Source organism: Cynara cardunculus, assembly GCF_001531365.2.
Source record: "Cynara cardunculus var. scolymus isolate 2C chromosome LG 12, CcrdV1, whole genome shotgun sequence".
Classification (NCBI taxonomy): domain Eukaryota; kingdom Viridiplantae; phylum Streptophyta; class Magnoliopsida; order Asterales; family Asteraceae; genus Cynara; species Cynara cardunculus.
In genome coordinates, this window is record NC_037539.1 from 23,571,044 (window position 1) to 23,578,312 (window position 7,269).

The 7,269-nt window shown below is 39.1% G+C and overlaps 1 non-coding gene across 1 annotated transcript; it reads right to left on the minus strand.

The window, feature by feature from the left end:
* Positions 1–5,588: 5,588 nt before the first annotated feature.
* Positions 5,589–5,695, minus strand: LOC112524001. The gene has a single exon (XR_003070329.1). It is a non-coding gene; the product is annotated as a small nucleolar RNA R71 (small nucleolar RNA).
* Between the last annotated feature and the right edge of the window lie 1,574 nt (positions 5,696–7,269).

Below are 7,269 nucleotides of genomic sequence, written 5' to 3' on the forward strand. Positions count from 1 at the left end.
ATTCTCTAAGTATCTTAAATCAGAGCCTCTGGTTCTAAAGAGCAGAGCCTCTGGCCATATAGAATGACTTGGATTTATTGGCAAAATTTCATCTTAGTAACCAGAGCCCCTCTGGTTCTATTGGTAACCAGAGCCCCTCTGGTTCAAAGCAAATACTTGGCATTTCTTATCAAGTACTTTTCTTCCACCCAGAGCCTCTGGTTATATAAACCAGCGCCTCTGGATTCCAACATATTGAGATATCAATGTCTCAATCCTTGGTTTCTCGTTTTCTCTCATCATTTCTTTCTCCTTAACCAACCAGAGCCTCTGGTTCCAAAGACCAACACCTCTGGTTCCCACCTTTACTTGCTATATATTATTTTCCATACAACCAGAGCCTCTAGTTCTAAAGACCAGAGCCTCTGGCTTAAGATTCTTTGAAAGCAAGTCTTAACCATTTCCTTTCTAACTCCCTTTCATATTTTTTTTTCCAACCAGAGCCTCTAGTTCTAAAGACCAGAGCCTCTAGACCCCATCCATTGCTTTTGAATCTTATTTTTTCCCTTTTGAAACCAGAGCCCCCTCATTCACCTAGAGCTTATGGTTCCAAAGACCAGAGCCTCTGGTTTCCACCCTACTTGCATTATATTCTTTTCTCACAACCAGAGCCTCTAGTTCTAAAGACAAGAGCCTTTGGCTTTAGATTCTTTGCAAGCTTTATCTTAATCATTTCATCTCATACTCCATTTCATCATCATTCAACCAGAGCCTCTGGATCCAAAGACCAGAGCCTCTGCTTTCCTTCGCTTGCTATACATTCTTTTTCTCAACCAGAGCCTCTGGTTCTAAAGACCAGAGCCTCTGGCCTTAGTTTCTTTGAAAGCAAAGTCCTCATCATTTCATTTCATACTTCATTTAATCATCCTTCACGACCAGAGCCTCTGGTTCTAAAGACCAGAGCCTCTGGATTCAAAGTCTTTGCAACCAGAGCCCCTCTGGTCTCAAAGACTCATTCCTTTCATACTTAACCATATTTCATTTTCTTTCTCTCATCCTTCACAACCAGAGCCTCTAGTTCTAAAGACCATAGCCTCTGGATTCAAAGTCTTTGCAACCAGAGCCCCTCTAGTCTCAAAGACTCATTCCTTTTCATACTTAACCATATTTCATATTTTTTCTCATCCTTCACAACCAGAGCCTCTGGTTCTAAAGACCAGAGCCTCTGGTTTCAAAGTCTTTGCAACCAGAGCCCCTCTGGTTTCAAAGACTCGTTGCTCTTCATACTTAGCCATATTTCATATTATTTTTCTTCATCATTCACAACCAGAGCCTCTGGTTCTAAAGATCAGAGCCTCTGGATTCAACGTCTTTGCAACCAGAGCCCCTCTGGTCTCAAAGACTTTCTTTTTCATACTTAACCATTTTTTCATTGAATCTTATCATCCTTCACAACCAGAGCCTCTGGTTCTAAAGACCAGAACCTCTGGATTTCAAATCCTTTGCAACCAGAGCCCTCTGGTCTCAAGATTCATTCATTTTCTTATCCATTCTCATACTAGATCATATTTCATTCGTTTTCATCGCCTTTCACAACCAGCGCCTCTGGTTGTATAGACCAGAGCCTCTGGTCATCCAAAATGTAAACTCCTTATTGTTTATAGGGGGAGTTTTTACATTTCACATCATATCTCCATGCATCCTTTGAGGGGGAGCAAAAGTTTACATTTGTAAACTTGCATTTTCCATCCAGAGCCTCTGGTTCTACTATCCAGAGCCTCTGGTCCCMTAAAATGCTACATATGAATATAATACCATACCTCCTCTGGTTTATAAAATGGATTGACATACTTAACCAAAGCCTTTAGTTTGTTAACCAAAGCCTCCATATCATGTCAATCCTACATCACTACTTGTCTTCATTGACATTTCAACTATAACTCCTCTGGTTCCTCACTCAAGTTATCATGCCCAACCAGAACTCCTCTGGTTCCTCACTCAAGATATCATGCCCAACCAGAACTCCTCTGGTTCCTCACTCAAGATATCATGCCCAACCAGAACTCCTCTGGTTCCATCCAAAATTTTGTAATTAGTATTAATCTTACAATTAGATGAGATTTTAAAATCCATTTTTTTAAAACGTCTTCCATAAATCCCCGCAACAGAAACATAAACCCCGGTCTACAAAATGCAAGGACACCGCCTAACCCTTTCGAAGGAAGGATACAACATCAACAGACCGCTGTCAAGGGCTATGCTCACTGTCATTCCATCGACAAGTGAGATATACCAAGCCTATGAATGCTCCATGCTGTCCCAAGAACCAAGGGCAGCTACCCCAGAGCACTTAGAGCAGTCCCCCCTTCAAGCGAGGGAGCACAACCATCGTGCTTCCCCCGGCCCTCACCAACATATTTCCCTAGCTACTACCCAAAGGGCACCCACATCCACTATCCCTGGCGATCAAAGCCAAAGGGATATTGAAACAGGATGACCCAGTCCAATCCAAACCCAAGCTAGCTATCCAGAGACCATCTTTCGAGCCTCTGGAGATGAACAAGACGAGGAATCTCATACCCCATCACCCCTCTCTCAATAGAGAGGTGATGAAGAGATAAGAGCCCCTTCGCCTCAGGGCTCGCCACAACCTCTCACACACACAAACGTATTCGTTTCTTTTGATGTTGAACCCCTAGATCGTTCAGAGCGATCTTCATTTCATGCACCACTACCCTCGGTATTTGATCTACCAAAGGGTACACACATCCGATTCACTTACTCAGCCTCTGAAGCTGAAGAAGAGGAAGAGGATGTCCAAACATCATGAGATAGTTCTTCTATCGAAGACTATCAAGGACATGATTGAAGTCCTTCGCGACCTACCTTCACACAAGGCCAAGAAGGCGCCTCAGGAACAGAGGCACAACCTGCAGCATCTGTTGCTGTAGGGGTTACACCCTTAGTCGATCTGGTCACCAAGGCTAAGTTCCAGGCCTTTGTTGATGCAGTTTCATGCCTCATGCTCGAGCAACCGCCCAAGCAAATGACAACGCCACGATGACCAAGACCCCGATGATCAAGGTCTTGGACCTCGTGAGGGGGAGACAGAGGCGGTGGCTGCATATACATCTACATCCGCTGCACCAACGCAACCACAACCATCACCACCCCACCATCTGTCATCCAATGAAAACTTGGAAGTTGATGTTTTTCTTCTAGATTAGTGTCTGTTCTTCATATGTGTATAGATTAGACTTTGTTATTTCATTACTTAGGGGGAGATTGTTAAACCCCACAATGCAAAATGTAAAAAGTAATGAAAAACAAACAAGTGATGAAGAACCAGAAGACCAATGAAGATATCAAGGCAGAAAAGGCAGAAACGACCAAGTCTGGATTCGACCAGAAGATCGATGGACAGACTAACCAGAGGATCGATGGAAAGAACAACCAGAGAACCGATAGACGAAGTTAGACCATTGGATCGATGGAAAGAACAACCAGAGAACCGATGGACTAAGTTAGATCATTGGATCAATGGAAAGAACAACCAGAGAACCGATGGATGAAGTTCAACCAGAGGATCGATGGACGATGCGATGGAAAGAAGCATTCTCATCGATGCTCTAGACAGACAAACACTTAGAAGATTTTCTAAGTATTCATCCAAGCGTGCAATGAAGATATGAAGATAAGGATGAATTCATCACATTGATAATGACAGCTGAAGATGACAAATCAACAGCTGGAATTATAGTTTATCTTGTTAATAATGCTTATCCATGTAAAAGATAAACTTTATCTATTAGCTAGACTATTTGCTAGAAAGTAGCAATATATAGTTATCTTAGTATTAGCCATCTATTATAAACAGATGATTAGGTCTATTGTAAAAAGTGCGATAGAGAAAAAAGTCTCTTTTACGTTTCATTATTTATAAAGTAAAACCTTTGAAGCTCAAAACTGTTCTTGAATGTTCTTATTTTATTTTTGAGTCTTCATTACTTTCTTTGTAAAATCACTATAATTTGGTTATTCATAACTAGATTATTAGTGTTATTGAAAGATCTGGGATCAACAGCCTGTGTAGTATTAGGTAGTTGGTCAGGTAATTAAGATTCTTTAGTTGTAACTTCTGCCCACAGTCTCACCACTGTGGCAACATAATTTTGTATTATCTTAATGAAAGTGTTGTTTAAGTCTTATTCCCTTTCTTTTATTATGCTTTCGATGTCAAGTATGAGCTAATCATCTCTACGGGTGTGGGTGTGGGTGTGGATGTGAGTTAACTTAAGACTTATTAGCAACATGTGGATGTTTTCATTTTCATCACTTCATAAACTCGATCACTTAAGCCGAGACTAAAATCAATGTGGATTAGTCGTTCACTTTGAAATGTTAATATTAGATATTTGATCCAGAGATGGACAAGTTCGAAATACGGCTTAAGGGATGCACAAGTATTTGATAATTGTATTGAGATACGAATTTTGTATGTATTTAGCTAAGGTTCACATAGTAATTAATGATTTATATTAGAAAGAGATTTGAGTATGAATTTTCAGTGTAATAGAACTTAGTTTTTTTATCTACTTAGCTAAACCAGCAAGCTTCGGAGTGGTGAAAGCGAGAACTTTGTGGGCATTGTCTATAGACAGAGTTCCTGACCATTATATTGTTGTTTGCGTCTTAAGGAATATTTACACCCATACTCATCTTTTATTTCCAAGTATATTCCATCTTTTAAGATTTTCACAAAAAAAACTCATATTTTGGTCACAAGCTAAAACTGCTCAAGAAGTTCATGAAATTCTCTGACTCTTAGTAGTTCAATCCCTATGGAAACGATCTCGATAGTTTACCACTCTATTACTTGCAAATGATCATAGTATCAGCGTGCACTTACTGCCTTTGTGCCCACTATGTGAACACGAACAATTTATGCTACCAAGTTTTAGGCATGGCTGCCGAGGATTAGTGTGATTTTTATCTTGAGATATTGACTTTCATTTGAGCCTTGGTCATTTGTTTCATTTTCAAAGCAACTTCCATGTTGTATGCCACGTCTACAACACGGGGAACTTTTACCTCTCGATCTAGAAATTAAAAGAACTTTAAATAGAAGAAGAAGAAGAGGTAGAAATAGTTGTCAAACCCCAGCTTTAAGTCAAATTATGGCCGTTAATGGTGGAGAAAACCCTCCACCACCACCGGAGACCACGGCTAAAATTGTCGATGACAAAGATAAGGGAATACGGGACTATGCAACACCAGAATTAGGTAAATTGGATTCGGGAATTCGTAGGCCCAACATGACTGCAACATATTTTGGACCAAAGCCGGTAATGTTCCAAATGATCTAAGCAATGGGCCAATTTGGATGATTACTTTCTGAAGATCCACACTCTCACTTAAAATTATTTTAGAAATAACGGATCATTTTCGTAAAGTCACTGAAGAAGTCTTAAGGTTGACACCCTTCATTTATACATTAAAAGATAGAGTTAGAGCATGGATAAATACTCAGCCACCAAAATCAATTGATAATTAGACAGATTTGGCTGAAGAATTTCTAAAAGAAATACTTTCCTCGGACAAGAAATGTGAAGTTTAGAAATGAAACTTTGATGTTTCGTCAAGAACGGGATGAAGCAATTTCGGATGCATGGGAGAGAATCAAGAATCTTATTCAGAAATGTCCTCATCATGGAATCCCTCACTGCATCCAATTAGAGTCATTTTACAATGGACTTTCTAATGCCGCTAAAATTATCCTCGATGCTACCGGCGGTGGCGGTTTCACTTCTAAAACTTATAACAAAGGATATGATATTGTATGGTGAAAGTCACTAATAATAACAATAATTGGCCGAACCCTTGTGCCATTGTTCCTAAAAACTGCATCGGGGATTCATAAGATTGATACCATCACCGATTTAAATGCACAAATTGTGGCTTTAACTAACTTGGTTACAAACAATTTAAATTTAAATGTAGAAAAAATTAAGTACAAGCCATTATGACAAATCCTTCCATAAATGAAGCATATGTTTTTTGTGGTGAAAGTTATTCTTATGAAAGTTATCTCGGTAACCCTGCCTCGGTGAACTATGTTGGGAGTCATGCTAGATATAGCCTGTTCTCCCAACATACATTTCAAATTGGAGAAATCATCCCTATTTTTTCTGTGCCGGAAATCACGGGCTTCAACCCCCCGGGACAACCCAAGTCCAAAACCGGCCACCAAATCCCGCAGGATTTCATCAAGGTGCTTCTCAAAATTATCAAAGTGGACAATCCTCACAACCACACATACCTATGCAACAAAACGCATTAGAAGGTGTTGATCCCAGATCTCTCAATAACACTAATAATCAAGTTAAGAATAACCAAATTATAGTGTTTTAATGAACAAAATGATGAACACTCAAGAACAATGTATGAACATTCAAAGAATAATCTTGAGTGTCAAAGATTTCACTTTATTCAATAATAAAGTAAAAACATAAAGCGTCGTCAATTACAATAGGCCTAACCACCTATTTATACTAGTAAGCTAATAAGAAGATAACTATCTACTGAGACTATTTAGCTAATCATCTACTAATAGATAAAGCTTATCTATAATAAGGATAAACATTAAAACAAGATAAACTTTGTAGAATCCAGCTGTTGAATGGTTATCTCCAGCTGTCTTCCATGGGATATTAGTTCAACCTTATCTTCATATCTTTATTGCTTGCCTCTGGTTGAACTGCTGAAGGAAACTCCAAGTGTTAGTATCCAGAGGGGTTATGGATATGCACTTTCCATCGCATCTCTGGTCAGTTCATCGACCCTTTGGATGTTCTTCAGACTTAGTCATTTTTCCATGAAGTCTTCCATCAGCCTTCTGGTTCTTCATCACTTGTTTGTCTTAATTACTTTATGCATAATATTTATGGGGTCTAACAATCTCCCCTAAGTAATGAAAGAGCAAACATCATCTATTCTAAGAACATTCAAAGTATAAATGAAGAACAAAGGCTATTCTAAAGAAAAACATCTTTTGCCAAATTTTTCATTGGAAAAAATGATGAATTCTTACATTGGTGAAATGAAAATTACAAGACAAAAATAGAAGACTACATTTAGGGTCTCCCCTGTGATATTTCCCAAAAATGCATAAGTAGTCCTCTGTAATCGATGACTGTAGATATTTCATGTATCAATCTCTGTCCATCGTCTGTTGGCACGTGAGATCTGCCCAATCTGTCTCTGATGGCTTTCAGAAACCATTTAAGTGTT